The sequence below is a fragment of the Canis lupus genome, chromosome 32 (assembly GCF_011100685.1).
Source record: "Canis lupus familiaris isolate Mischka breed German Shepherd chromosome 32, alternate assembly UU_Cfam_GSD_1.0, whole genome shotgun sequence".
NCBI classification, from domain to species: Eukaryota; Metazoa; Chordata; class Mammalia; order Carnivora; family Canidae; genus Canis; species Canis lupus.
In genome coordinates this window covers 3,377,563-3,402,146 of record NC_049253.1, presented here as the reverse complement: position 1 = coordinate 3,402,146, position 24,584 = coordinate 3,377,563, and the positions used below count along the sequence as shown (strand labels likewise).

General features: G+C 35.3%; 2 long non-coding RNA genes across 2 annotated transcripts in view; both read right to left on the bottom strand.

Moving 5' to 3' along the window:
• The window catches only part of LOC119877795, a 105,503-nt gene that overhangs the window by 53,590 nt on the left and 27,329 nt on the right, over positions 1-24,584 (bottom strand). The window lies entirely within an intron of this gene.
• LOC111093674 lies at positions 14,431-17,527 on the bottom strand. The gene is made up of 2 exons (XR_005382600.1): positions 17,339-17,527; positions 14,431-14,729 (listed from the first exon to the last, which is right to left on the bottom strand). It is a non-coding gene; the product is annotated as an uncharacterized LOC111093674 (long non-coding RNA).

Here is a 24,584-nt window from a genome sequence, read left to right as displayed (position 1 = left end):
TTTTGTCATCTCAAAATAAGCACAGAATGAAATTAAAATTTTAAAAAATTCTGAAGGAACTCTCCTTTTCTTAGAGCAAACATTTCTCCCTGTGTGTTCACTACAAAGAAATAATATATTATCATCCAATAAAGAATAGAAGCTAAAACTTAATAGATGAGGTTATAGGCTAAAATACCATAAATAGAACATCCCTGGTACAAGAAGAAAAAAAAGGAACTTCATGTCAATAGATACTGATCTGAATACAAGATTCACTGAAGCAGAGATAGAGCAAATGAGTTTGCAGATCCTGTTGGGTGTCACTTGAGAGAACATTTGAGCTATATTCTGGTTCTCTTTGAAGATTTCCTTCCAGGCAAGTACCAGATGGATTGTGTATTAGAAAAGATTTCATCTGGAGCATTTCCAGATGTCATTATATAGATACTTTCTTAGGAGTCTTTGCTGTAGCAATCTAGGTCAAATCCCTGAAGAAACTTAAGCAAGACTGTTTTATTTCTGAGTGAAATATAATATAATGTGAATGTATTGTGGCTGGAGGCCAGGTGTTTTCCCTTTTCTTTTTTTTTTTTTTTTTTTTTTTTGATTCTTTGAAACAACCTATTTTGTAAGTTGTAAAATGAGTATTTAATAGATTGGTATCCACTTAAAACTGAAAGAATAAATATCCTAGATAAAATGTCACTTGCAAAAGAAATCTATATTTATTGCCTGGGAAGTGACAGAGCCAAATGGCATTGATTCTGGCATAATCTACGATAGCCCTCATCCATCTGCTAGAGACTTGATGTGAGGTTCAATTTGTTCTTTGCCTGGAGAAGTACAAGGCATTCTCTGGCTTTAAACATAGAGTCTCTACATTGCTGATGTGATTAAAGAATAATCAAGGTCTATTTTAGAAGCTTTATTTCCAACACAGTGTAGAAAGAAAGTTTTTACTTCAAAATTTTTTTCTGATCAATATTTGGTCTTCATTTTTTTGTTTATTGCAGTTCTTGCAAATCTATTATGGGGCAGTTTTATGAATTATATCTGTTGAGACTTCCAAATGAGAGTAAGTAAAGGACATCTGTAAAACAGTCTAAAACCTAGCACTAAGTACAATGTAACTCTTTTTAAATGATCAATAAATATTTATGTTGGAATATTACAATGCAGCTTGAATATTGTTGTAAGACCTCTGCTTTGCCAACCAGTCAGTATTATATGCTTTAAACAATTGTCTACAATTTTGAAGATTTGAGGATTGTTTCAAATGCTTCTAAATTTGTTGGTAGCTTTTTTTCTATGCTAAAAATAAAAACTATGAAATCTATAGTTTAATGCCAGGACAATTTTAAACTATTAAAATTTATACTGCTTTAATAATATTATGGACATTAGTATAATACACTAGACTGAAGCATAGTGTTCGTCAGTTTAAATATATTTGCATAAAGGAGAAAACTCTCTTATTTCGAGGCAAAGAAAAATAAAAGCTTATGTTAAAAACATTATAATATAAAAATTCCTGCAATGCATGTTTTCCTTTTAGATGGGGATTGGTGGGGGAGGGGGGTGGACTTTGAGATTAAAAAAGTAACTGGATAAATTATTATAGTCTCTCACTTTCTTTCCATACAAAGCTAGCTCTTATTTAAAGGACTTTTTTTAAAAAAGCATTTGAACCCAAAAAAGTAATTTGGAATGAAAATAAAAAGCAAAGATAAACATTCTCACACCACTTCAAATATTCAATGATTCCAACTGATTAGATCCAAGGCAAACCAACTGTGAAGCAGTGACATTTACTTAACAGATAACTGTACAATTATGTCATGGTTTCAGAAAATGTTTCACATATTTTAATTTTATATGAGTGGGTATCCTATCAGTATCAAAAACATGCTTCATAGAAAATGAAATTCTGGGCACCTGGGCAGCTCAGTGGTTGAGTGTCTGCCTTTGCCTCAGGTTGTGATCCCAGGATCCCAGGATGGAGTCCCGCATCAGGCTCCCTGCAAGGAACCTGTTTCTTCCTCTGCCTATGTCTCTGCCTCTCTCTCTGTGTCTCTCATGAATAAATAAATAAAATCTTTAAAAAAAAAAAAAAGGAAAACCAGGTTTATTTTTAAAAAATTAAATAATATATTATAGGATTTTACTTATTTGAGAGAGAGAAAGAGAGAGACAGAGAGAGCATGAGTGAGGGGAGGGGATGGAGGAAAGGCAGAGGGAAGAGATGCAGACTCCCCTTGTGCATGGAGCCTGATGTGAGGCTCCATCCCAGGATCCTGAGATCATGACCTGAGCTGAAGACAGATGCTTAACCCACTGAGCCACCTCAGCACCCTGAAAATGAAATTCTTGTTTGGACCTTGATTTAAAATGGAGCCACAGTTACCATTAAGGACAAATAATGGAATATGATGATTGTTTTTCAGTTGTCATGCTATCCAAGTATGCCAGGCTTCACAGTGACTAGCAGTTGCTATCCTATAAAGAATTATTTAACAGCTGATATGAAATCCGTTTGTGATATCAATTTTGTTCCTGGTGACATGTGGTGTAAGGGTTAAAGGACAGTTTGTGGAAAACACCTGATGGAATTTTAAGATAAAAAATGAAAAAAAATGACCTAATGAACCTTAAGTTGAGTGGGAATAGAAGAAGTCATGTTAATAATTATCAAGAAATTATAAAGCCAATGGTGGACAAGATTTTGAATTATTTTATATTTTCTTATATAGGTAGAGATCTTTAACCGAAATAGTTGATTATTCACTGGACTGTAATATTTTCTATATGGTGTAATGATGCAAAATATTATCTGTTGCATTCAGGATTGGGTTTATGACATTGGTATCACTGATTATCAAAAAGCCCAAGATTGTTGGTACAGCAGTTATCAATTTGTGGTACAGATAGAAAGGTAGAATTATACATTTAACTGAAATAAAGACAATAATTTAGCCTGTAGACTTTACAGGGATGACTTAATTACAAAAATTTGAACATCAAAAATTATATAGTAAATTTTGAATATATATGTTAATGAAAACATGGAATAAAATATATTCAAAATTTGCTTTGGGATATTTTATGACCTTTTAAGTTGCTAGTCAAAAAGAGTGTTCTGAGGAACATCACTATGTTTGGTCAAGAAGACAGTCTGTCACCACTCCTTAAGATTTTGTATACTTTTTCAGTATATTATATTTAGATAATGTCAGAAAAATGCAATCACATATCTCTAGGAAACTTAACATATATTCTTCATTCAACATCTTCATTTTATAGACTTAAATATGCTGATAATCAAAAGAACAACTTACTAATTGAATCCAAATAGAATAAAGTTCCCCTTACATTATATTCACATTTTAGCTTGCTTTATAAATGTTTCTTCCACTCATGTACAAATGCGGTCTTTTTAAAAAACAGGATTGATATTTTAATAGGGTCTATTCTACCAAGCAATGAAACAGTATCTTCTCCAACTTCAAAATGATATAAGGAAACTGTTGACTGGGTGTAAAGTCCTTCTAAAGTTAATATTAAATGAGGCTTTGGGAACTCTTAGAAATTAAGATACAGATCTTATAAAAAATTTTTGCTTTTGGCTTTAGGACACAGTGTATTTGAATCCAAGTACAAAAAGAAGAGAAAGAGAAGAAGGAAAAGGGAGAGGAGAAAGAGAAGGGAAAAAGAAGAAAATGTACAATAGAGAGGAACATTTTTTATTTAGCTGGATTATCTAAAGGCCAAGCTTCATTAACTTTAAACTCTTCGTGTCAAGGTAATACGTTAGCAAGAAAATTTAATAAAATATTCTTTTGGAATCTATCCAGTTTAATTCAGTATTCAATATAACACTTTACAAGTGTCACAATACATTATGCTTTACATGATGTAATATACAAATAATTACCAGCAAGTTAATACATGTCTTTTAGGGTTGCCTTTAAAAATGCAATATTAAAGATCATAGGAGAAAGTATTTTTAAATAAAAGAATATTTCAGTATATGCATGTTGAATTATTTCCTTTGCTTGTACAAGGGAATGAACACTTGGATCATTCTATTTCTCCCAAAGAAAATTATACTTTTGCTAATGATAAAATGTATATTTTGCACAAAATATGATATACATTGTATTCATGTAAAATATTCCCTCCAACATTCTTCTAAATTTACCCTGTTGAGGGGATCCCTGGGTGGCTCAGCGGTTTGGCGCCTGCCTATGGCGCTCAGGGCGCGATCCTGGAGTCCCGGGATCGAGTCGCGCATCCGGCTCCCGGCATGGAGCCTGCTTGCTTCTCCCTCTGCCTGTGTCTCTGCCTCTCTCTCTGTGCCTCTCATTAATGAGTAAATAAAATCTTTAAAAAAATAAATAAATAAATAAATTTACCCTGTTGAATTCTTTTTGCTTCTTTATTAAAACCACAAAGGATTATTTGCAGAAGTAATACATTGTTGTTACTGTTGTTGGTAATGGGAATGCAAAATAGAGGGCTAATTTTATTAATTATCAATAATTATCTTTTGTGTTTTTTTAAAGATTTTATTTATTTATGTTTGAGAGACAGACAGACAGAGAGAGAGAGAGAGAGAGAGAGAGAGGCAGAGACACAGGCAGTGGGAGAAGCAGGCTCCATGCAGGGAGCCCGACGTGGGACTCGATCCCGGGTATCCAGGATCACGCCCTGGGTTGAAGGCAGATGCTAAACCGCTGAGCGACCCAGGGATCCCATTTCCTTGGTCTTAAATACTGCTGACCACTCTCTACAGTGTTTTGACTCCGTGTGTCTGGCAGGAAGTGGGGCAGGAAAGAGATTGCTCATGTCATTCTTTCTCTGATACTTCTCTGTTAGTATTTTAACTTCAGTATAGGTAACACACAATGTTATATTAGTTCCAGGTGTACAGTATAGTGATTCAACACCTCCATGCATCACCCAATGCTCATCACAATTTCTCTCTTTAATCCTCATCACCTTTTCACCCATCCCTGCCCTGCCCACCTCTTCTCCGGTAACCATAGGTTTGTTTGTTCTCTAGAGTTAGTTAGAGTTAGTCTCTGTTTTTTGTTTCTGTCTTTGTCTCTGTCTCTGTTTCCCTTTCCCTCCTTCTCCCACCCTCCCTCTCTCTTTTCCTTTTTTTTTTCTCTGTTACGTTTAAAATTTTTCTATTTCTCATTGATTCTTTCAATGATCCTGAGGCCTCTATCAATTGAGAAGTGCAGATATGTAATATTGTTAGAAAATGATAAAGCTTGGAGAAGGGCACTTGATTTTTTAAGATGGAATCTTGAGAATTTTTTAAATTTAAATGTAATTAATTAACATAAAGTGTATTATTGGTTTCAGAGGTAGAGGTCAGGGATTCATCAGTCTTATATAATACCTAGTGCTTATTACATCATGTACCCTCCTTAATGCCCATCACCCAGTTATCCCATCTCTCCACCCATCTCCCCTCCAGTGACCCTCAGTTTGTTTCCTCTAATTAAGAGTCTCTTGTAGTTTGCTTTCCTCTCTTATTTTGTCTTGTTTTATTTTTTCCTCTCTTTCCCTATGATCCGCTATTTGTGTCTTATATCCCACATATGAGTAGATCAAATGATAATTGTCTTCCTCTGTTCGACTTATTTCACTTAGCATAATATCCTCTAGTTCCATCAACATTGTTCAGGAGGGCAGTTACTAGTGTGCAAATAATTGAAGAATCATGCAAGAAGGGGCAAAATTGGAAGAAAAGAAAACATCATTAAGGGAGAGATGGAAAAAAAAAAGGGGGGAGAGAGATGGAAGCACATGGGCCTCAAATCCCAGGTAAGAGGAAATGTCTGGAGGAGAGAACATTCACATTTTTCTCTAACCTGAGGGAATAAACCCAAATGCTTTACGTAGCATGAGGATGGCAGACTCAGATTTAGCAAACACCCAGAGACAATATTATGAATAATTTGATATTTTGGATTTTAGTTGAAATCTAGATCTTTTCTTGTGCCAAAATAAAGAATCCATACATTTCATATAATTAAGTAAAGAAAAAAACATTATTTCCACAATAAAACAAAAGTAGGTAAATAGCACCTGTAAAAGTTTAATGGCCGAGGTGTCTGAGCCATTACCTAACCTTGACATTGATTTACTCAAGAATCTGATTCTTAGTATCTGTGTGCTAAAACAAGACTAATTCCATTCATCCTGAACACAACTTTGAGAAAGTACATTATTTGACAAATCCCTATTTATTTGTTTATTGTTTATACAAATTCTACAGTGTAAGGATCATCATCTGATTTCAGAGATGATAAAATTGAGGACTAGAGAGATTAAAGAAGCTACCCAAGGTCATATATCTAATATTTGATGTAAAAGAGATTTAATGACTAGGATTTTCCATAATGTATGTACTATCTTCATACTTTACTTAGTGCCTGAGTAAGGCACAAAGTAAAAAAAAAAAAAAAAAAGCAAACAAACAAATACTCTGATGATGAATCATTAGTTTCCCCAAATAGGGAAGTAGTTTTATCTTTAAGACATTTGAAAATATTGTTTCTGTTCATTAGCATATTTATTCCTGCCATTTTTTTCCCTAACCAGTTTCTTTATCCCTTTCATTTTTATGTTTGGCTATTCCATGCTAACAATTGGGGAAATTTTCCTGTTATAACTGAGACTTAATGCCCATTCCATGCCTCTCTCCTTGGTTCAACAAATATAATTTTGGGAAAACTCCTTAGATCCAGGAGTGAGCTCTGATTAGTTTAGCCTGGTCATGACACTCCTAATCATGACACTTTAGCCTAGTCATGGCATCTCCTTTGTCAGTGTTTGGCTCACTGGTGGGGGAAGCATTAACTTTTACCCTGCATGCTCCAAAGAAAGGCCTTCAGTCAGCTCCTGGGAAAAAAACCTGAGTCCTTGGAATATTCCGCCTCATAGGAGGTTTGCCTGTAGGCTTGGGCCATGCTCTATGAATGGATAAGTATATCCTACCTAACAATGTGATAGACCATAAGTGCCTGTAATGGTGAGTGGGGGCTGGAATCTGAGTAGCTGAGGTGAGTCACCCAGGCACCGCACCTGTGACACCAAAGCTTGGGTGAGCTCCCCAGTTTGGAAACATTTTGCACAAGTTGTTATACACTGTTGCTGGGAGAATTAAGTGCATCCTCACAGGATTCCAATAGAAAGGGGTAGCTGGGAGCTTGAGTCTGGTTTTGCCTGGACTGTGCCCCATGAACCCTCTTTGCTGATTTTGATTTGTAATCTTTATGTATAATACATTGTAATTGTGACTATAACAGTTTCTGAGTTCTATCAGTCCTTCTATTGAATGATCAAACCTGAGACTGGTCTTGTGGACTGTCAACCCATTGAGAAACCCAAATTAAGCTACTTTAATTGCAATAGTTTCTCCTTAGATATAAAATAGGTACAAAGCCTCAGTCGGCCCAATGAGACACACACACACACAAACTTTAATATCACAGTACTGCTAGATTTTGTGTTATTTCCATATTGTTTCAGTTTTATTGTTTGTTCTTTCTTTATAGCCAGAAAGCATTTTAAGTAAAATACAACAAGATATATTATGTCCATACAACACGTGGTTCCTTTGGGGTTCAATATTAACCCAAATGAAGAACTTACATCACCTTTAGTATCAAAGTTTTTTCTAGAGTTTAAGGGGCATTTTTAAAATAGCATGCTGGTAATTGGATTGTCTCCAATTATATTTATATATATATAATATATATATATAATTATAAGCAATTCTCTATAATTGTATATATTATATACATATGTGTATATAATATATATTATAGTATACATATATACATGTAGTATACATATGTATAGTATACATGAACTATACAAACTCTTAGGGAGTAGTGACAGACTCTCTTCTTGACCAAATAAAATCTTTAAAAAAAAAAAAAAAGACAAAGGAAAGAAAAAAGTGTAATGTTAAACTTATACATTTAGTGAGATTAGGACTAAATACTCATTTATTGGGTATATAAGATGTCTCTGTATCTCTTTGATACCTGATAGCTTTTGTTCACATTTTTCATTTGAAGTAACATTTGAAATAAAAGCAGTAAAAACTCAGTGGTAAATTTTATTTTTCAAAATTTTTAAAGGATTTTATTTATTTATTTATTTATTTATTTATTTATTTATTTACAAGAGAGAGAAAGAGCATGAGGGACCAGGGGAGGGGCAGAAACAGACTTCCCACTGAGCAGGGGACCTGACTTGGGACTCCATCCCAGGGATCTGGGATCATGACCTGAGCCAAAGGCAGATGCTGAACCCACTGAGCCAGGCAGGCGCCCCTCAGTGGTAAAATTTAATGACATTAATATTAGATAGAATATTAGTTTATCTAATTTTTAGATAGAATTTAGATCAAAATTTTAGGTAGAATTTAGAATTTAGATAATTCAATCTAAAATTTAATGACTTTAATATTTAGATAGAATATTTTAGTAGAATCCATGTATGCAAAATATCTCTAAGGGAATTTATCAATAATAAAAATAATAAATATCTTCCTCACAAACTCTCATTTCTACTGACTGAAGGGAAAGACAAAAATGTAGAGAATTATATATGTCATTATTAAACCCCCCTTTGTGGTTTAAATGAGTTATTTCTTGCAGTCAATTCAATGTTCTATCTGCTTAATCTGCCCCTGGCGTACTCCCACACCCTCCTCACTTCCTGATGCATATAAGGACAGAGAAATACTACCTATTTTTTCAAGAAGAGGGTCCAGCCACTCTCTGAAAGATGCCCTGATCACCAGTTGTGTTTGGCCTCTTTAAGCTGGTGTGGGAATCAAACTTTCTCCTCACTGAACCTGAGCTGGAGCGTTTGCAGTAAAAGAAACTGTTCAGTCTATTCTCTCAGGGCAGGGCGATAGCTCCCTGGAATCCAATAGCTACTTCCTGCCTTGGCATCTCTTGCTTCTTACTGGTCTGCGTGCAGAGCTGCTGATGTCTGGCTGCAAGTCCTAAGACCCCTGGCTTCCAGATCTTTCCTGGAGGAATCAGTTAAAAGGCCGTTAGCTCTTTGATGATGAACTTTCTCTGGTATCTCACCAGTCAAGTCTGCTGTCTGATATGAGGCTCCTCATAGCATACAGGACCTTTTTGTAGTCTTTTGGCCACTAGTAAGGAAAAGAAATGAGGAGACCTAGCCTGAGCAGACACTTCTCTTTGCTCTTTCTGCTCTTTTCTCCTGCACCACATTGTGTCAATATGGACATAGGAAAATTGGGCAGGTATTCCTCTAGCCCTTTGAAATCTCCCTCTCCCTCTCTCAATGCCCCAACCATCCCTAGGTAGGATGTGCTGGTTCCTACTTTATTCCTCTTTTTTTTTTTTTTGATTCTTCTTTCCTCTAGGTCAGTTTTATTTCCACTCTAGCCTCCAGCCTTGCCATCTGGAAGGATTCTCCTCTTCCTTCCTAGACAAGAAGGTGGTGTTACCATAAGCAATGTTCTTTCTACTTTGTGGATCTATATTCAGACACCACAATACCAGCACTGGTAAATAAAAAATGGTCTCATCCAATAAAAACAGGCTGTCAGAATTCCTTTTTTTTTTTTTTTTTATTTATTTATGATAGTCACAGAGAGAGAGAGAGAGAGAGAGGCAGAGACATAGGCAGAGGGAGAAGCAGGCTCCATGCACCGGGAGCCCGACGTGGGATTCGATCCCGGGTCTCCAGGATCGCGCCCTGGGCCAAAGGCAGGCGCCAAACCGCTGCGCCACCCAGGGATCCCTGCTGTCAGAATTCCTGACACAAAATCACTTCAGGAGATTTCATACTTAATGATTTAATCCACAGCAAATTTATATTTTGTGATAAGGCTTGGCATTAGGTTGACTTTTAAATAATTACACATGGGGGCACCTGGGTGGCTCAGTGTTTGAGCATCTGCCTTTGGCTCACTGTCTTGAACTCAGGTCATGATCCCCAGGGTCCTGGAATTGAGTCCTACATCAGGCTCCCCTACATCAGGGAGCCTGCTTCTCCCTCTGCCTGTGTCTCTGCCTCTCTCTCTCTGGGTCTCCCATGAATAAATAAAATCTTTAAAAACAAACAAACAAAAAAAACATGGATTATCAGTTTTTCCAGCGACATGTATTAACTAACCCATTCTTTGCTTACTAATTAAACTAACAGCTATATTGAATATTAACTTTTCATACATACTAAAATATCTTTATGGATGCCTTGTTCTGCTTTACACATTTACTTGTTTTTCTCCTAAATCAATACCTTCTTGATTACATTATAAATTCTTCATCACTTACTGTGAAATTTGGTAAGTCAAGTTTGTCTTAGTGGTCTTTCATTAATAATATTTTTGGATATACTAATATATTTACTACCCCTATTAATTTCAAGACCATTTCATAGAATTCCCAAAAATCTAAATTATTTAAAGTCTAAAGGAAATATGCATAAAATTATTAAAAATAACTATTTTCTATGACATCAAGCTTACCTCTCCAAGAACACTATCTGCCATCCCACTTGTTTAGTTGTGATTTTGAGACTTTTTAACTATTATACTACCTGTGTTATACTTTTTTTTAATATTTTATTTATTTATTCATGAGAGACACAGAAAGAGAGAGAGGCAAAGACACAAGCAGAGGGAGAAGCAGGCTCCGTGCAGGGTGCCCAATGTGGGACTCCATCTCCAGTCTCCAGGATCACGCCCTGGACCAAAGGTGATGCTAAACTGCTGAGCCACCTGGGGCTGCCCTACCTGTGTTATTCTTAATTAAGGTTTAATCATTAGGAAAATCATTTTTACTCAAGACTGCATCTAGTAGCCTGTTATATGATGCCATTGATGGATATTTGCATTTGTCAATTTGTCTGGACTAAAGGATGCCCAGATAGCTGGTAAAACCCTTGTATCACTTCCATTCACTATTGTGAATAATGAGGATCAACTTCATGGAGATGTGTTATTGTTGTGGTGCTGGTTTTCTCTACAAAACACAATTTTCTGAGAAAGTGCTATTGTAACTCAAAAATATATGGTAGATATCTTTCATTTCTGAAGTACTGTTAAACTGAGAATTCTGAGGTAATCCCAAACTACTCCTCAATGAATAAAGAGAAAAAGATAATTCCCTCGGGAGAATTTTTTTTTTTTTTTTTTTTATGATAGTCACAGAGAGAGAGAGAGAGGCAGAGACACAGGCAGAGGGAGAAGCAGGCTCCATGCACCGGGAGCCCGACGTGGGATTCGATCCCGGGTCTCCAGGATCACGCCCTGGGCCAAAGGCAGGCGCCAAACCGCTGCGCCACCCAGGGATCCCCCTCGGGAGAATTTTTATGAGTGGTTGCCTCAAACAGAATTTTCTTTCCTGGTGGCTTTGAAATTCCAGGGCTGACAGTGGCAAAATAAATTTATTTTACTCAATTCAAGGCGAAATAGTTGAAAGAGTACCGGTTGATTCAAAATTTGATCATAATAACTAATTGATCAAAAAGACAAAATGATCAATAATGCTTATTTCTAACCCTTTATTTTTAATAATTTGCAATCTTGTGCGTATGGGAGTGTTTTTGTCACTTTATTGCAACTTGAAGCATTTTCATTCTTTTATCTAAATCTGAGAGGAGTTTTTCCAATCTCTGAGATGGTTTTGAAAACTTACACATGATTCTTAGCATCTTAATTCAATTTTCTATGTATAAACACATCATTGAATATGCCTGAGATTGCACATGATTTCTTCTAAAGCTTTATTTAGCATTGAAAGCAGAAATTTAAGTGGTAGAAATTATATTTAAAATGCCACTGGAAATCCTGTTTCTATAGAATTAAAAATGCAAATAAAATATTGAAAACATAATGAAAGTGGCAATATCATTGATCATCATTGATCAAATAAACCTATATTTTAAAGTAAAAATACTAGAAAAAATGTAAAAATTCATTCAAAGGGCATTTAAATTTCTTAATCATCTATTTTCATGAAAATACTTATATTTAGACAATCAAAGTCTGAAGACAGGTAGATAAATTGACTAAAAATTAAATAGGAAAATATCTGAAAAAGAAGTCCCCCCTACACCCCTTTGAAATGTTATAAACCCATCCCTAAGATGCAGACAGTCACACATGTGAAAACAATTAGTGACTGAAAATACATTTGTAATTTCCATCAAATTGCTTTAGAGCCTGGAGTAAGGGCACATTAATAGGTTTAGTTGTCTCTGTTATTTTCTGGCAGTATTCAAGTCCTCACTGTATCCATAAAAATGACTGAGTTCAAAAGTCCATAGGATACATATTCCATTGTTTCTTATGTGACCACAAAACAAAATTGAAAACAAATCTTTTTTAATGGTATCTGACTTATATAATACCTTTTATAATGACATTTTACTCATCAATAGATTACATTTAAGACTCTGAAAATTTATCTTGCCTAAAAATCCCAATAAGCAGGTTTATTGTACATGAATTCTTTATCTCTATGGTCTGAGATCATGCTGCTATAGGAACTCCCATTATCTCTTAGTGCCTTTTATTCTTTCTGGCTTCTGATTGTTGACAATACATTATAGAACATAGACAAGGCAAACAATGGAATTACTACGATCAGAATTGTCATTAAGAGACATGCTACAATTCCCATAATGTTCCCTCCCAAAAGCTATAAACCATTGAATTTTAGGAGAAATGAGATGTTTTCTTAAAATATTAGAGAGCTTTAGGGAAAATAGTCTTACATCAAATATTAATCTTATTTTTAAATCTTTCTAATTAAATGTAAGTGCTAGTTCATAAATAATAATAATAAATAATAAAATAATAAGTAACATGTCATCTCTTCAAAAATATATTACTTAGAATACCTTAGATAGAAAAAATAAACTTCAACTATTCTTTTGATAAAATCATGCAACTCATTCAAAATTTTCCACTCAAGGTAGAGAATGTAGAAAGGCAAACCTCCCTCCTAACGGCCCCTTTATTCCAGCAAGGCAACTGACATTATAAAATAATCTATAACCTAGAGACTATGGAAAGCTGAAGGAAATTGAATGCACTGGGCCGGTGAATCTTAGGCTAGTGTTCCCATGGTATTAAGAAAGTATGTCTGTTTCCCTCCGAGATTCCAGCACATTCCCCTATCCATCTATTATCATACTCAACTCTTGGGCATTTACAAGTCCTCAATCTATTGGAAAGAAATATCTTTTAAAAGACAACTTAGCACTGAGACTTTCTCATGGGATCAAAGAGGAGATTTCAACAGAGAAAAGTTTCTCTTGTGAAACAAAAACTGAAATTATTAAAGTTGTAAAATATGACTGTATTACACAGTAAATCTAAGGTTCAATGTTGAAAATGTTTTCCTGGGAGATTAACACGTTAGACTTCTATCCGTGTGAAAAATAATTCTCTCAACAAAAAAGGAAGAAAATCATTTTAGACTTAAATTTTTGTTTTCTTTATTTTTTTATTTTTATTCTTTATTTTGTGATCCTTAGCCCCACTGCTGGTGAAATATTTTTGCTTACAGAAAGCAATATATAAATATTCAGGTAAAATTGGTGCAGAGTTTATGTTTGCCTTTCCATTTATCATGTATCAAGCCCACTAGACAGCTTTCTGAAACTAATTTTGAACTAGTTCACCATACAAATTCTGATCTAGTTCTCCTTAGAATGAGATTCTCCATTAATGTGTTAATTTTTATAGAAAGCTGCTAATCTTAAAATGGTTTCAAAGAGACAATGTGCCTGGTAAATTAACTAACTTACTCAAGCTTCATTAAAATGCGTAAGTATTGACAAAAATCAAGACATTTCTACTTCTAGGCCAGAGTTTCTCAACCTTGTCACTATCTACATTTTGCCCCAGATAATTCTTTGCTGCAAGTGGATGTCCTGTGCACTGTAAAATGTTGTATAGTGTACCTGGACTTTATCTATTAAATATCAGTAACCCCACCGCTCCCAGTCACTACAATTAAAAATGTCTTCAGACAATGCCAAATGTCTCCTGGGAGATAGGGACAAAAATCATCCCTGGTTAAGAATAAATCTTTTAGGTTCATCTAAACTTGTAATACAATATGAGATGAAATTAGAATGACAGTTTAAGGACCAAAATATTTTAAAATAAGCATGAAAAAGTATGGCCTCTAAAATATATTTTGTCAAATTTATCTGCATTCCTATATCCTTTAAGAAATATGCAATAATAGTAATGGTAGCTCTACCAAACCTTTTCATTGATAGAAATGTCACCAGATTATTCATAGTAGAGCTACAAGAAAATTACCCGGGCATCATTAAACATGAGCCTTCACTCTAAATACTGAGGCAATTCCACAGGATTATATTACCTTAGGGGAAGGAAGGTGTGGTTCTTAAAGGGTTTATCACAAGGATGTATTGGCTAGTTTCAGGAGTAATTGGTCATGAATAGTTCTCAGAAGAGGGAGAAATTGCTCTTCCAGTATAGCAGCCAGTGATGGACAATTTAGTTTCATCAAAGAAGGTAGGGAAAAACAACTAGGGGAAGTCAAGTCCTTTATGTCCACAATGAACATTTTTCATCCAACAGAGTTTTTTCCAAACTCATCTTCGAAGTCTGGCCATGGTTGTGGTTTTTGAACAGATGAATTTGGGACTCTTGCTCTTCCCTCCTAAGATTTATGGGTCTTCAAATGTTGCTGTCAAAGCAAAATTATGCCAGATAAAGTTAAACAGGCAAGGAAGACTTTATTTAAATCTATTGCAGTAGTAAATTCAACTATGCTAAAACAGAAGGTAGAGGAGTTTTTAAGCCCCTGGTGTGAGCTAGTATGAAGTATTGGAGAACATTAAAGGAGGAGGTTGACCAATGAAATGTGAGCATATTGGATTATTTCTGAGTTGGCAAATGTTTTTCTCTGTAATTAAGCCCTCTGTGTCTGCTAATTGGCACCCAGCAAAGTTAGACTCTTATCCTGGGGAGTGACCGAGCCTGGGGAGATAGGGATGCTATGCCCTTTCTATTTACATTTCAAAGAGATAATTTTCACGTCCTTGAGAAATTCAGTCCTGGGTTATAAAACTGGAAGGGATATTTATATACACTTAAAAAGGACAGAGAAAGAATTACCAATCGCAAGTTTTCTCCAAGTAAAAGCTCTGGGAAGGTCAGTGACCTATGGTCAGGAACAAACCCATCCAAAGTTTAGTTAAGCTGATGTAAATATTAAAATTGTCTTGGTCAATGCTCAAAAAAGCTTAACAGATTGGGGTACCTGGGTGGTGCATTCAATTAAGCATCTGACTTTATTTGGACTCAGGTCACGATCTCCATCGTGGGATGGAGCCCCACATCAGGCTCCATACTCAGTGGGTAGTCTCCTTGGGATTCTCTCTCCCCTCCCCCTCTGCACCACCCATCTCAAATAAATAAATCTTAAGAAAATTAAAAACATGTAATGGATTCACACTTATAAATGGAGTTCACTATTTTTACTCACTTCAGGCCAAAGCTAGAAGCATTAAATCCTTTGTAGGGATGTTAGAGACCAGCAAAGGAAACAAAAATAGTGTTTACATTTGTCTTTCAAAATAGAACCTTATAAAACGACTTTAGGCAAAATAACACGGTGTTGTTCCATTGCAAAAACTTGAAAGGGGAAAGTTTATTTTCCGAACTTCGAGTTTTTCCTAAATGCCATAAAATAGGATAAGTGATCAAAATGCCATAAAAGGGATGCCTGGGTGGCTCAGTAGTTGAGCATCTGCTTTCGGCTCAGGACGTGATCCTGGGAAACTGGGATAGACTCCCACTTTGGGCTCCCTGCATGGAGCCTGCTTCTCCCTCTGCCTGCGTCTCTGCCTCTCTCTCTCTCTGTGTCTTATGAGTAAATAAATAAATAAAAGCTTATAAAAATGCCACAAGAACATTTTATCTCATATTAGAAGTTGAAAGTCCTTCTTTCTTGGGGGAGTGGAATTTCAAGCCGTAATTTAGTTGGGATAAAACTAGAGAGAAGAATTTACGCTTTGAACGAGTTCTCAGTGACCATCCCTTACTCTTTTCTGCAAAAATTGAAAAAAATGTAGTTTCCATCAGGAGAATTCCAATGAGAAAGAATTTCCTTTCCATCAGGAACTCTGGAAGAAGAGAACCTTGAAAAATACTCAGTGCCAACATGTAGTGGCTGCAGGAGAGGTAGAATGGTTTGGACAGATGGAGAGAAGGCCCAGGGAAATGCTTTCTGGTTTTCATGACATAGTTATGGTCAGCAGAAAATTAAAATGTTCTTTTATGCCTCAGTGGAAGAAAAAGGCTTAGAAAATATGCATTGTTGACCTGAAATTCCTGAATTTTGGACAAGTGCCCCAAACATGGAGATCTCAAAACAGGGCATTTGAGATGATTACATACACCAGGAATGGATATGCATACACACCCAAAGGCTGCATTGGACTCATTATATTCCTGGTGGATGTCAACAAGGATTTGTAGAAAAGTTTAGGGCTAGAGGTATCTGTCAATTACAATTTGTAAGCTTCTCCTAAAGCTTGGGGATATCTAGGAAGAAAGAAAAAAACATGCACATAGGAAAAAAAAAAATTCAGCGTAAATTGATATTTTAAAAATTGTAACATTGGTAGAATTCTGGAACCAACAGAAAAACAACTAATTAAAATGAAGTCTGTTACTAAATTAGAAATATAATGAACCCTTCATATTTTAAGAAAAGTTAAATAATTATTGATATTCTGGGTATGAGTCTTTAGTTATTTTGTTATTTAACAGGGAGTTATTTTTAAAAACACGCAATAATCTAAAAATAAAAAGGAATGAAAATGAGCCATGACAAGATACCTGATTCAATTAAATAATAAAATTTTGAAATAAATAATTATGAGTGCCTACTGCCTGCCAGGCTTATGGCTAGGGACAGAACTTACATTATTTTATAACTACCTGTTAGTGTTTTGCTCAAATTTCCCTGACTTTGTACACAGTGAGCTATTAACAATGAATACCATTCATTTTTATTGTCAAAATCATATGCTGCAGTGATTCCAAAATGAAATTATTGCTGAATCATTTTTGGATAAATACAGCATTGAGAGCTGAATTCAAGGGTATGGGACCAATAGACTTGTAAGTGGTAGGGTCCTGAACTAAGGAGGGCCCCTTGCCTGGTTTTAAGCTCTGCTGTTTCTGCCTTAAAATGATTAAACCTTTTGTCTCAGAAATTCTGTTTTTTAAACATAGTAAGAGAATAGAAGAGGTAAGTGAGTGAGCAGAGGAGATTTTCTTACTCACGTATGTGCTCAAGAGGCTGCTCGAGCTCAGGACTCCAGTGAGCCAGTGATTCATAGGAAAGGAGTTCAGCTATACTCAGGTCAAGGACAAGGTAAGTAGGTGAGGTCTATGACTAAGCGTGGGTCCCAACAGCACTGGAAGGCCAGGCTCTTCCCCTGAAACAGATCTCGGTTTTGCTTAAAGAAGACAATGGGGTTCTAAGAATACCGACAACCAAGGAATCCTGTGGTATTCTTTCTTACTCATAAATTACTTTGCTGTTTTAACCAACCACTTAAATGATGACACAGAAGGAAGAGAAAATGGAGGGCAACCCATAATTCCTTTCCTTTCTATTCTTCTGCATCGCAAGCCAAAAGTAGAAGGTGTTGGTTGACTGTGCGTGTATAAACAACTAAGACAAAAACATTTCAGTTGGCTTGTGTAGTGTTTCTCTGTCCTGCTAAGAATGGAATACACATGCATATACAAGCTATGAGACACAAGCTGTATGATTTTGGGAATTTTGTATATGAGTAAAATGATCTTACATTGCATTTCAAACTGCCATCGTACAAGATAATAATGAACGGTAAGATTCATGTTAATCAAATATTATTTTTTCTTTACTCAGACTGACATTAAATAGCACATAAAAACATGAGAAGTCTGAGAGACACTGCAGAAAAAAAAATGGAAAAACCTCCATGTGTTCCTTTCATGACATCTTTTTTCTGCATTTTGAACAAGCTGCCCCATGTTCTCATTTCTTACTGAGCCCCAGAAATTAGGTAGGTGGGGCTGGCAGGACTCTTTGTTGAAAATCTGCTGGCTCTTACAATGTTTTGCTCCTACTGATACCACATTTTGCTGTTGAGATTAGGATTCTGACAAAGCCAACGTTGACAGCAGCAAAAAGGAGAACCCATTCTGAAAAGCTATTGTTTAATAACTAAACGTGTCCTTCACTTTGGAAACCAAGGCTGTTTAAAATAGCTCCCCTGAGACCCATTGCAGAGTTTGTTGTCAGTTGTCCTTCTTCCCTGGATTCACACATTCTGACATGTTCAATCTTGAAGCAGGCAAAATAGAGCCAAGGGGGAACAGTGAGTGTCCTGTGGTCTGGGAGATGGGTGACACCCAAGCAAATATAAAATAATTTCTCATCGACAATAAAATTATGGAAATCTGGTCTATATAATTCTCAGTAGCAACATAAATATATGTCAAGAATAGACGTCCTTGATAGAAACAATGTTGCTATTTACACTGATTTCCATCAAAACAATATTTGAGATGTCCTAAATGATACGCTGCAGTATTACCTTTTACATATATTTAATAATAGAATCTTTCACTTTTAAAATGTTTCTGAGGCAAATGTGACTGGTATAAAAATCCTTTAAAAAGTGCCTGAACACCAGCTATTAGAGAAACTTGAGAACCAGTTTCCCAATGTAAATGGTGTACATCGCATGTTAACAGAACAAGGTGCTAGCAGAGTCATCAAAATAGAAGTAATGCACATCCCAGATGCCTGTTCATTCTGAAGAAGGTGACAACAATCCTTGTTCATAGGTTCAGACCCTGAGCCTGAAGATTCTGACAAGGGAATTGCCTTCTTGCGCCATTCTGTCCCAAATCTGTAAAAGGGGTCGCGTTCCAATCAGTGTCTCAGACTCCCACAGCCTGTCGTCAGAAGATGGCACAATCATAATCATAATCAGAGGCTCCCTGATATAATAGCAGGTAAGTTTTATAATGCTGGGAGAGAAGAGATAAATAAAATGTCACCAATGGTGTTTATAAAGAAAAGGACATGAGATGTTTCTGTGCTACATTTTTTCAAAAAGGCAATAGCACGGCATATGTTAGGCAAGCTGCCCAGTACACTCTGCACTGTGCATAAACGATCGGCTTGGCTCTGCTATGACTTAGAGACATGTCAGAGGAGCACAGCTCTAGAGAGCTGGCTCGGGGTAGTGATGTTGACACACATCGCAGGAGGAAGGCCGGATGCAGCAATGGATAGCCGTGTTTAATATAAAACATTGCATCAGATGCTGAGTTTATGGGCTGGCTGCAGAGTAAGTGGTTTCTGCTTCTATATCTAGTAAAGTATCAGGTACTAGTAGAAGAAATATAAGATTTTTCGATGAACCTGTTCACATTGCTTCAATGTGTACTCTATTTTCTTTAATATCTAATGACCTGTGCCATTACAAATAACTTAGTTTGAATTAATTAATTAATATATCATCCAACTATCCAGAATTCTTCTTCTTCTTTTTTTTTCTGTTTGTATTAGAGGATTGATAAGGTCTTAGATTTATCTACTTATTTATTTTTAATTTGAAAATCACAATCTTAGTCATTTTTAAGTATACAGTTTAGAGTGTTAACTCTACAAATATTGTTATGCAATAGATCACTAGAAATTGTCATCTTGCAAAGCTGAAACTCAGTACCTGTTGAACAACTCCTCTTTTCTTCCCACCAACCCCTGGTCCCAGCCCCTGGCAACCACCTTCTACTCTCTGCTTCTATGAGCTGGACATATCCTGAAACCAGACAGTATTTTTCTTTTTGTGACTGACTTATTTAATTTAGCATAATGTCCTCAAATTTCATCTATATTGTAGCATGTCTCAGGCTTTCCTTTTTTATAAGGATGTCCCATTTTCCACTGTATGTATGTACCACATTTTCTTTATTCACTCATTCATGGACCTTTTGGGTTACATCTGCCTTTTGGCTACTGTGAGTAAAGTTGCAATGAGCATGGGTGTGCAAATATCTGTTCCAGATACTGTTTTCAACCATTTTAGATATACACTCAGAAGTAAGACTGCAAGACCATATAGCAATTCTATTTTTAATTTTTTGAGCAAACTCTCTATTGTTCTCCTTAGCAACTGCCCCATTTTATCTTCCCACCAGAAGTGCACAATGTTCTCCACATCCTCACCAATACTTGCTATTTTCTGCTTTTGTGTTTATTTGATTGGTTTTGGTTTTCTTTTTTATAATGTCTTCCTAATGGTTGTGAGATGATATCACATTTTTATTTGTGTTTCTCTAAAGATTACTGCATTAAACATCTTTTTATATGCTTGATGGCCATTTGTATGTCTGCTTTGGAGAAACGTCTATTCAAGTCTTGCTATTTTTAGATTGGGTTATTTGCTCTTGTTGTTGTTGAGTTGTAGGAGTTATTTATGGAGTCAGATATTAGCTCCACACAGTACAAGACTTGCAAGTATTTCCTGCCATTATGTAGGTTGCCTTTCACTCCATTGTTTGTATGTGCAAAGGTTTATTTCTAGGCTCCCTCTTCTGTTCTGTTGGTTTATGTGTCTGTCTTTATTCTAGTACTAAAAACCAAATACAGGCCTTAGAGGCCAATTTTAATGACCACCCAAAATTAGATAATTACTAAATGTCATCATTGTGAAACTGCAGCGTGATAGCAGTCTGACAGGGGTGTGGATAGAGGAAGAATCACCAAGGAGTCATCTGAACTTTAAACTTGCCCCACAGGTTTTGTGGGGTCTTAAATAATACTTCTACATTTGTCTCCTAGAGCTGTGGTAATACAATACCACAAACTTGGTCGCTTACCACAACAGAAATTTATTCTCACACAGTTCTGAAAGCCAGAAGTCCCAAATCAAGATGTTGGAAGGGCTGGTTCCTTCTGAAAGTTCTGAGGAGGAATCTATTCCACACCTTTCTCCCAGCTTCTGGTGGATGCTTGATAATTCTTGGCTAATAGACACAACACTCCATCCTGTCTCCATCCTTACAGCACTTTCTCTGCATCTGAATCTCTCTCATAGGATATGGGTCATTGGATTTAGGGCCCACCCCAAATTCAAGATGATCTCATTTTGAGATATTTAATTACACCTGCAAAGACCCTATTTCCAAATAAGGGCACATTCACAGGTAGCAGAGGTCAGGACTCGGACATATTTTTTTGAAGTCACTAAATATACTACTGCCAAAATCATGGCAGAACATGAATCTAAGCATTTAACACAATGTCAGTCCAGAATAAGCGAAACCTCTGATGCTGGCCAACGGAGACTCAAAATCTTGTCTGGACAATTCAGGATGGTGGGAACTCTAATAAAATATAACCCTGATGGAATATGAATTTATAGTTATTAACCATGTGAGAGGGAAAGAAAGATAATCCTTGACCATAAATAAAAGAAAGATTGTATTTAAAATAGTCAGAAAAAAAAAAAACACATTTTACTGCAAGTGTGTCCTCTTCCAAATGTCCATTGAGACAAATCAGGAGGAAAGGGTTCATTCATTTCTTGCTTTTTCTCTTCTTTCATCTCTGTCATTCCCAATCCCTGTTCCCTTTTCCCCTCACCCTCTTTCTCTTTCTTTTAAAATCTTCCTTTTTCACCATTTCCTCTTTTTCCTCGTTTTCTTCTTTCCTAATTTCCATGATTGCAATAATAGTTTAAGATTAGGGCTGTGTGATTCAGAACTTGACAACTATTTTCTAGGAAAGAACAATATATGATTCTGATAGTTGCTTTTGTTTTTTTTTCCCCTCTTAGAAATAAAATGTTTCAAGATTAGAATCCTCCTGGACAAAATATTGCCATATAGTATCTTACTTCCATCAAAAGAAATGTTATAAAATAAATGTTTTGATCAGTTTCTTTCCAATGTATGTGTCTTCAGAGCAATACCATTGTATTTGACCTTAGGCAGTTCATGAATCTGGTCTTTTGTATTTGAATGTATTTTTATTCTAGCTTTAAGCAAGAATATTTTTCCTAAGCCATAAAAGTAGTATATCTTTACTTATTGTTTACCTTGTAGCTATTTATAGATTTATAGTTTAGTGACTCCAGTGTTTTATTCCACAGTTTCTAAGTTTTCATAAATTTAACATCTCATTATTTTAATGAATGGACACAAACACAAATTTTCCAGTCATATTCTACAAATTTGTTGCAAAGAAATGAAGAAAAAAATAGAATTATGACTTTGACTTTCAGTGACTATATTAAAAATCTTAATCATCAAAATTCCCTCAGAAAATTGAAGACAACACTTCCCAAGTATGTATGCTGCACATAACTTGTTTTGATTATCATGTTAACTAACAGTGATTCTGATTAAGAAATGCTTCTGATTAAGAAAGTAATTTGCATCAACTTTCAGACAATAGTCTTAAGCTCATGGAACTTAAGCTAGTGTAATCACATATTCCCCATTAAGAGCTGGCCTGATAAAAGTGACATGGCCTATTAAATGTGTGTTACATGAGGTGACACATTGAAAGACTGAGGTTCAGACAAACAGGATGCACTGTATTTATAACAAATGCTTATTGCTTTAGAAAATGAATTTTATTTTCACTATCCAAAAGCATATTAAAATTTAAAGCTTTTTTTCCCCAGAATCCCAACTTCTCTTAGCATCTTGACATTTTAATTTATTATGGAAGAAATTTAAAAAAAAGATTAATACTCTATTTTATACAGTATATTGATCATTTTAAAATTTCACTTTATAATTTGAAAGTGCACCTACCTACTTTAGCTAAGAAAAAGGTCAGCATACATAAGTGACTTCCAAAGGAACAAAGTAATATTCAGAGTAGTTCCGTCACATAAGTAAGGCATACAGCATAGGGTCAGACGTTTTGGTTTAATTGCTTTAATAAAATATAAAGTTCTGCTATTAAATAATTACCCCATTTCTCAAACTTTTATATCTTATCAGATATATTCATATGTGTAATGATGAAAAGTAATTAAAAGTCTAGAATTTATTCTTCAAGAGTCAATTGAAAGGAACATATTTTAAATAAAGATGTATTTTGACTCATTATTCAGATAGAATACTAGTTTTTACCATGGCTTAAGGTACATTACTCCTCTTTATATAATCATTAAAGAAATAAAGAAAAGATTTTCTCTGTGGAAGAGTATTGGAAGTTAGGCTATATTATGTCAGCACGATGTTTTTCTCTAAAATATGCGGTCCTGGTTATCCTGGAAAATAAGCACTCAGAATAAATGTATCCAACTAGATGAACTGCTGACCAGTTCTACTGCAAAAATTCCTATATATCTTTGCTTATTAACTTTATTATTTTCATCCTTGCTGTCTAAGTGAACACTCAATTGTCACAGTCTCTGTTAACAAAATAAAGGTGAGTAGATTGAAATACAAGCAGAGATTTGTGCTACACAAATTGGCTTCTATAATAATGATGTTTTCTCCTCCATTGGAATTAACTGTTGCCCTTTTTAGGTATAACCAGATACTTTCACTGTGTAGAGAAAATGCTTATGGAAAAAAATCGTCAAAATTTGGTAATTTGCTGAGTTTCTCCTGGTTAATTCATCTCTGTAGGGCACCCCAGCAATTTTACATTTCCTGGCACATAACAGATGACCCACAAATGTTTCCAAGTTTGTGAGAGCTATGTTTTGCAAAATATGTTCCCTCCCACTCCATACCTGAGACCAGGAAAATAAAATTAACACTTGACTAATATGATTAATTTTTTATTGGACTCAAGCAACAGTTCCTGGTATGCAGTGAAATAACAATTCACCAAAGAAAATAAATCTTAAAATTCATGCAACCGCACCACTTTGCTTTTCCCTGACATTGAAGTAAAATTATTTATTAGCTATTCTAATTAATCCTCTAGAAACTGAAATTAACCATCACCCTACTCTAATCTCTGCAGACTATGAAAACACATCAAAAGGTAAAGAGATGCTAAACTCAAGCTGCAAGCATTTATTTCTCCAAATAAGTGATTATATATTTAAAACCAGCTAAGGAAATAAAATGAAGGATGCATCCTAAAACACAGGAGTTCTCTTGTGAAATTGAATTTCAGTGATATAAAAGCTAATGAGATTTGCAATGACTCCCCTGTCATTTTAGCGATGCCTCAATGACATGGAAATATTAAGGTGGAAAAACATTGGGGTATAATTAGGAAACATTTTCATTTTAAGAGGGCCACTAAAAATAAAGAGGAATATTATTAGTAGTGTAATGATACACAGAATACATTTTATTTAGGTGGCATAATTTGTACCTATTACTTTGGCATAAATTACCTTAGACATTTGAGGCACTTATAATTAATTATCAGTGCAAATTTATGAAGAACTGAAAATTAGTTATTAGATTGGGAATAATAAAATTTTGGAATAAAGACTTTTCTGTTAAATAAAATTTCAGTATGGGGTTTTTTAGGTTTTTTTTT